Source organism: Acomys russatus, chromosome 17 (assembly GCF_903995435.1).
Source record: "Acomys russatus chromosome 17, mAcoRus1.1, whole genome shotgun sequence".
NCBI classification, from domain to species: domain Eukaryota; kingdom Metazoa; phylum Chordata; class Mammalia; order Rodentia; family Muridae; genus Acomys; species Acomys russatus.
This window is the reverse complement of record NC_067153.1, coordinates 63,476,246-63,482,856: the sequence shown is the minus strand read 5'-3', so window position 1 is coordinate 63,482,856 and position 6,611 is coordinate 63,476,246. Positions and strand designations below refer to the sequence as shown.

At 54.5% G+C, this 6,611-nt stretch overlaps 1 pseudogene; it reads left to right on the top strand.

Moving 5' to 3' along the window:
- The first annotated feature begins 313 nt into the window (after nucleotides 1-313).
- LOC127201041 (keratin, type II cytoskeletal 74-like) lies at nucleotides 314-6,158 on the top strand (annotated as a pseudogene).
- The last annotated feature ends 453 nt before the right edge of the window (nucleotides 6,159-6,611 follow it).

Below are 6,611 nucleotides of genomic sequence, written 5' to 3'. Positions count from 1 at the left end.
GTTCTTTAGAGGAGGAGCCTGGAGTGTTCAGAAGCCCCCTCCTTGGAAGAGGGCCAACATCTACCCTCTGCCTTGTTGGTAGATAAGCAAGACATAGGCAGCGCTGGAAAAGTAGAACTAAGAGATGGCTGAAGGGGATAACTCTGCAGGTCCCTAATTAGGGAGCAGATAAAACTCCAAATTAGACCACTGCAGCGTGCAAGGGCAGCATATTTCACTTTCTATCAGAAGGGCTTTGTTGCTCAAAGGCTTGGAGAGCCATGCTCTGCAAGGTGCCTCAGTCCTTCAGCAGGGGAAGGAGACAGGAGAGACACCCCTTTCCGGCATCCTGGGCTCAGTGGGGATAAAAGCAGGCCGCCCTCTTGTGCCCTGGAATTGTGCTACTGTGTTTCTCCAGGCCAGTCAGGCTGTCTGCTCTGCCATGAGCTGCCAACTGAACTTCAGGTCCGGCAATGACAAGGGCAACTTCAGTGTGCTTTCTGCAGTGCTGCCAAGGAAACCCGTGGGCAGTGTGGCTTCTTGCCGGGCAGCTGGCCACGGGGCTGGGTCTGGCTTCAGCAGCAAGAACCTCTACAGTCTGGGAGGGGATTGGCATATTTCCTTCAATGTGGCCAGCGGCAGTGCTTGGGCCACAGGGCACAGCTTTGGGCCTGGGTACAGAGGGGGTTGAGCCAGCGGCTTTGCCAACAACATGCTTGGCAGCGTGGCCCTGGAGCGTACTTGTCCATCTGTGTGCCTGCCCGGTGGCATCCCCCAGGTCACTGTCAACAAGAGCCTCCTGGCTCCCCTCAGTGTGGAGCTGGACCCCGAGATCCAGAAGGTGTGCTCACAGGAGCGGGAGCAGATCAAGGCTCTGAACAACAAGTCGCCTCCTTCATCGACAAGGTGAGCCTTACAGGAAGACACAATGATGCCATATCAGGAGCAATTCTCCTGTTTCCTGGGCAATATGGGTGGATGGATGTAACGGGGGCTGGGTGGGGGGGGGGTGGGGCTGGGTAGGTTCCCTCATCTCAAAGGGAAGAGAGCAGATTTACAGGATGCCCAGAACGGGAGAATAAATGAAGATTTTCTCTTTTGGGAAGAAGTTAGGATGTGGCTTTTTGGACAAGTGCTCAATGACAAGAGAAGGGTCCAGAAGACAGTGAAGGAGCCCTTGGTAATAGTATCTGAAGGTGGAAAGTCAGGGCTCAACCCTTAGGATTTTATAAAACTCCCCTTCTCCTGGGAAGCCAATCGTGTTCATCTGCAGGGCTTGATATGTGTGTGGTTCCAGGTGGCTGTGTGTTTGGGTTCCAGGTGGCTATGTGTTTGGGTTCCAGGTGGCTGTGGGTTTGGGTTCCAGGTGGCTGTGGGTTTGGGTTCCAGGTGGCTATGTGTTTGGGTTCCAGGTGGCTGTGGATTTGGGTTCCAGGTGGCTGTGGGTTTGGGTTCCAGGTAGCTGTGGGTCTGGGTTCCAGGTGGCTGTGGGTCTGGGTTCCAGGTGGCTGTGAGTTTGGGTTCCAGGTGGCTGTGGGTTTGGGTTCCAGGTGGCTGTGGGTCTGGGTTCCGGGTGGCTGTGGGTTTGGGTTCCAGGTCTACTTCCTGGAGCAGCAGAACCAAGTGCTGGAGACCAAGAGGGAGCTGCTGCAGCAGCTGGACTAGAGCAACTGCAGGAGGACCCTGGAGCCTATTTATGAGGCCCACATCAGCAGCCTTGGCAAACAGCTAGAGACTCTCTCTGGGTAAAGGGCGAGGTGGGGCTGAGATCTGAGGAGCATGAGGGATGTGGTGGAAGATTGTAGCCAACAGGGGTTCCACTCCGGCCAACAGGGGTTCCACACCAGCCCCCTGAAGAGGAGAGAGTTTGGGGGGGTGGTTGACTCTGTTTCCATCCCTGACTCAGGAGATTACCCAGCTCTAGACCCATGCCAGTGAGACCTCTGTCATCCTGTCCATGGATGACAATCAGAATCTGGACCTGGACAGCGTTATCACCGAGGTCCGTGCCCACTACGAGGACATCACCCTAAGGAGCAAGGCTGGAGCTGAGGCCTTGTACCAGACCAAGGAGGGTGCTGGTGAGGGAGGAGGAGGAGGAGCCTCTTTTGTTCCTGGGAAACATCATAGAAATGTTGAGTGGACTTGGTTACAGCATTCTATCCAAAGGGCGTTCTCAGTCGTGCTGTCAAACTTGTATGGTTGGACAAATCCAACACAGTACAAGAGAGAGAGAGAGAGAGAGAGAGAGAGAGAGAGAGAGAGAGAGAGAGAGCGCTTGTCCTTCAGGAGGCACAGGCTGAAGCGTTCCCGCCATAAAGCAGATGTGTTTATGGGCATGAGGGTTCCGTGACATGAGGAGGGAGGACACAGCATTAAAGCAGAGTAGCCGTGGGTGAGCTGGTGCCAGGTGGAGAAGCGGAAGCCCCGAGCTCCTTTCTGCTACACATGAGGATACCAGAAGACTCTCGGGAGCAAGTTGGAACTCTAAGAGCATTCTGAGTAATGGGTTCAGAGGTGTGCTAAGTGCTTCTACTCTAAACCCCAACCTCACAGTCGGGAAAGCCCAGACGTGTCAACTTTCCATTTCTGTAACAGTGCAGTGAGAGGAATCAGCTGACAGGGGTGGAGGTTTGTTTTGCTGCAGAGCCTTTCAGTGTGTAGATTCTTGGCCTTGGGGAAGCACAACACATGGTTGTGGGAGCTCCTGTCAGAGGGGACAGCCCACTTCACAGCATCCAGGAGGCAGAGAAGAAAGGAGAGAGCGGTCGGGTGCCTCAGGTCCCAAGATCTTCAAGGGTGTGTTCCTTGTGACCCAAAAGTTTTACTAGGACTTGTCTCCCAAATGGTGCCAAGATGGGGCCCAAACTAGTAACACACGGGGGACACACCCAATTTAAACTATAGCACCCCCAAGAAAGAGTGGCAGGTGCAGTCTGATCTCACTGTTCCCTGTTTCTGTCGGTCCATGAGCCTGTCTCTTGCTCTGTCCTGAAGGGCCGGACACAGGTAGGGAGCCCCTAATCCTCCTATCACACCGGAGTCCTGCCTGTAACCTCTGCACTTCCTGGACTTCTTTCCCTCTGACCTGTGCCTGGGAGAGTCCTGCAGGAGAGAGTGAACCCCAGAAGCGCAGGGTAGGCCCCACTCACAGATGCCACACTGGGCCTCTAAAAGATGTCTCTGAGTACAAGATGATGAGCTAAGAGGGGGCAGAACCATCACACCAGACAGCGCTTAACGAGTGGGAAGTACATCTGTCTTGTCTACTCTGGGAAAGACTCAGCACAGGAAACAAGCCAGGAGGGAGGGTGGGCCACGCAGGTTCCACCTGAACGAAGGGGCTAGAGGGGTTTCTTGGTCAGAGCTGGAAGGGCACCTGGGTTCCGGCTTCACCACAAGCCTCACCTCAAGCTCCCTGGGATAGGCCTTGCCTTTGTCTCCTCACCATCTTCCTGCCTCCGGGACACTAGACCCAGGAGCTGCAGCTGGTGGCTGGCTTCCCTGGGCCAGACAGCAATTTCTAAATGCTGTGTGTGTGTGTGTGTCTCTGTGTGTGCATGTTTCTATCAGGGGGCCCTCTGAGGAACCATGTCAACACTGTTTGTAATGGACTGTTATAAAGAGTCTCATGTGACATGGAGGGGCAGGGCACAGGGGCACGTGTAAGAATCTACTGTTGACTGGCTTACAGACTCCATCAGAAACGGCTTCCTGTTATCCCTTGAAGTTACAGCAGCCCCGGAGGCTTCCTCAGCGCTAGCATCCAGGCCTGTGGCCATACGTTAGGCTATTTTAAGGGAAGGCTGCCTTGCCTGTCCAGGTCATGCATGAAAGCATGCGGGAAGCCTAGACAGAGCTCCCTGCAGAGTGTGGGGGAGTCGCAGCCACACTCCGCCTGGTGCTAACAGGTGCAAAGGGAGGTGACCTGCAGTGGGACAGTGCCGACCTCATGGGCAGTGCGGCTGGCATCTCAGGAGTGATCCTCCTGGGTCGGGTGGGCTGGATCCTGCACCCACGATGGCCTTGACTTTAGGCAACGTTGGCATCGTCGAAGTTTCTTCCTGCTCCCCAAGCTTGTAGCAGCCCCCAAGGGGTCCGTTATAATGCCTTATTTTCCTTACTTTTGAAAAAGACGTGTGCTTCATGCACATGTGGAGTATACGTACACAGATGTAGGTACACGCGTACACCTGGGGAGGCCAGAGGAGGACCACAGGGGCCTGATCTACCCTGCCCGTCTGTCTCTCATTGAACTTGTAGCTAAGTTGGCCGCAGCAAGCCTTGGTGATCCTCCCTTCTCACACACCGACACCCCCCACCCAGCACTAGGGTTGTCAGTGGGTACAGGGCAAAATCTAGCTTGCACGTATGTTCTAGGGCGCTGGACTCAGACTCTCAAGCTCGGGCAGTACGACTTTTACCTTCTCAGCTGTCTCCCAGCCCACAACTCTAAACATTCGTCTGCAATGAAAGCGCTGGCTCTATAGCTCCTTCCTGCTCCTTGGGTCCCACTGTACAATGAGGCCACCGTGCTCCTTTGCTGCTGTCTTAGCTTACTTTGGCTTGCCGTAGGAGAGCATAGTCCATCATGGAGGGCTGTTGAGTTGCACCTGCAGTTAGTAAGAGGCGAATGATGAACACTTGAACTCAGCTTTCTTCTTCTACAGGACGTCCAGCACCTAAGCCTAGGGAAAGGTACTGCCCACGCTTAGGGTGGGTGGGTCTTCCTGTTTGAGTTGGTGGGTCTCCCCGTTCCGACCAACCTAATCAAGACAGTCCCTCATAGGCACTAGAGTCTTGACTCCTAGGTGATTCTATCAAGTTAGTAATATTAGTGACCACACCGGTATAATCTAGATCATATTTTATCTTCTGACAGCCTCTGTTCTTTATTCCCTCAGTGCTCCAATCTGGAGACAGCCATTGCCGATGCCGAGCAGCAAGGGGACTGTGCACTCAAGGATGCCCGGGCCAAGCTGGGTGAGCTGGAGGGCGCCCTGCACCAGGCCAAGGAGGAGCTGGCTCAGATGCTGCGCGAGCACCAGGAGCTCATGAGCCTGAAGTTGTCACTGGGACATGGAGATCGCCCTACCGCAAACTGCTGGAGGGTGAGGAGAGCAGGTGAGGGCTGGAGGGTGAGGAGAGCAGGTGAGGGCTGGAGGGTGAGGAGAGCAGGTGAGGGCTGGAGGGTGAGGAGAGCAGGTGAGGGCTGGAGGGTAATGCCACAGAGAAACAGCCATGGTTTCTCTGGCTGAGGGGACATCTGAGAGCAGGAAGGTCAGAACCACAGTGCTGGTCACACCATGAGAGGGGGAGCTGTGGTTGCTTCCCTCAGGGGGCTGTCAGAGACCAGCCATTCACACAGGTGACTGTGGCGATACAAAGGGAGCAGTGGGGACAGACACATTGCCCCACACCAGCAATATGGTCCCAGTAGACCATGCCATGTCCCTGTTTTCTCACCTATAGGACGGAGGTGTGCATCTTCATGTGTTGCTAAGAGGATGAGACATGGTCGCTCTCTGTAGTCCAGGCTAGCTGCAAACTCAGTGATCCTCCTGCCTGTCTTATCCTTTACCTCTCTGTATTGCAGGATGTCTGGTGAGAGCCAGTGCTCTGTGGGTGTCTGTGAGTATCCTAGAGATGGGTTGGGGAAGCCAGGGACCCTGGGGTACAGTGATGTTACCGCCAACCGCGGTCATACCTCATCTAGAAGTTTCTGACTGTCCTGTGTCAGTCGGCAACATTTCCCACCCTTTGTCCCTTAGGAAAAAAGCGATTAAAATTCACACCCTTCTCTTTTCTGGTGTCCATTCCCCAGGGCACTGCTGTCTAGAGAAAGGCTTGGGCATGGCCACTTTCCCAGGGTATCCCAGACGTCAGGTGTCATAGCTATCCAACTTGGTCCCCATCACGCGCTCTGCACATGACGAGGACCCGGTCCCTGCACTGGCTATGCATATTGCCTCCTGCAGAGATGGCGGCTACCATAGTTGTCACCTACTCTTGGCTCTTCTTCCTCAGCTGTCATCACCAGCAGTTACAGTTCCTATGGTTATCATCTGAGCTCCGTGGGCGCTGACGTTGTGGCCAGTGATACAGCTGGCGGGCCCGGCACACCCCCGCCCCCCCGAGACAGCCAGACCAAGAGTGGAGGCTCAAGAGCAGGAGACTGAAGGACTCCAAACTTCTGCTGTCTGTGCAGTAAAGTGCCTTTGAGCAACGTCAGAGGTGCACATCTGTCAGTCTGTCAATCTCGCCAAGTGTCCCACTGTCTAATGACAGCGTGACCCACCTGCCCAGGTGCACGGCCCTGTTAGGTGGCTGAAGGCCAACCCAGGGGACTGCTCAGGAAGTCACTTCAGCGTGCTGGAAGGGGTAGAACACTCAAAGCAGCGCCCTTGTGTCTCGAGTGTCTGCAGAAACGAGTCAGATGTGTGCAACGCACAAACAGAACAGCTTAAAGCCCCAGAACTCCTAGAGGAAAACAAAAGGGCACGTCTGTATAACTCCGCGATCAGGAGTGGATGAGACAAAAGAGATAAGCGGTTGGGAGTCATGAAACTTTTAAAACTTTGTTTTATTTTGTGTTGCCTTGTTTGAGATAAGACCTCTGTAGCCCAGGCTGG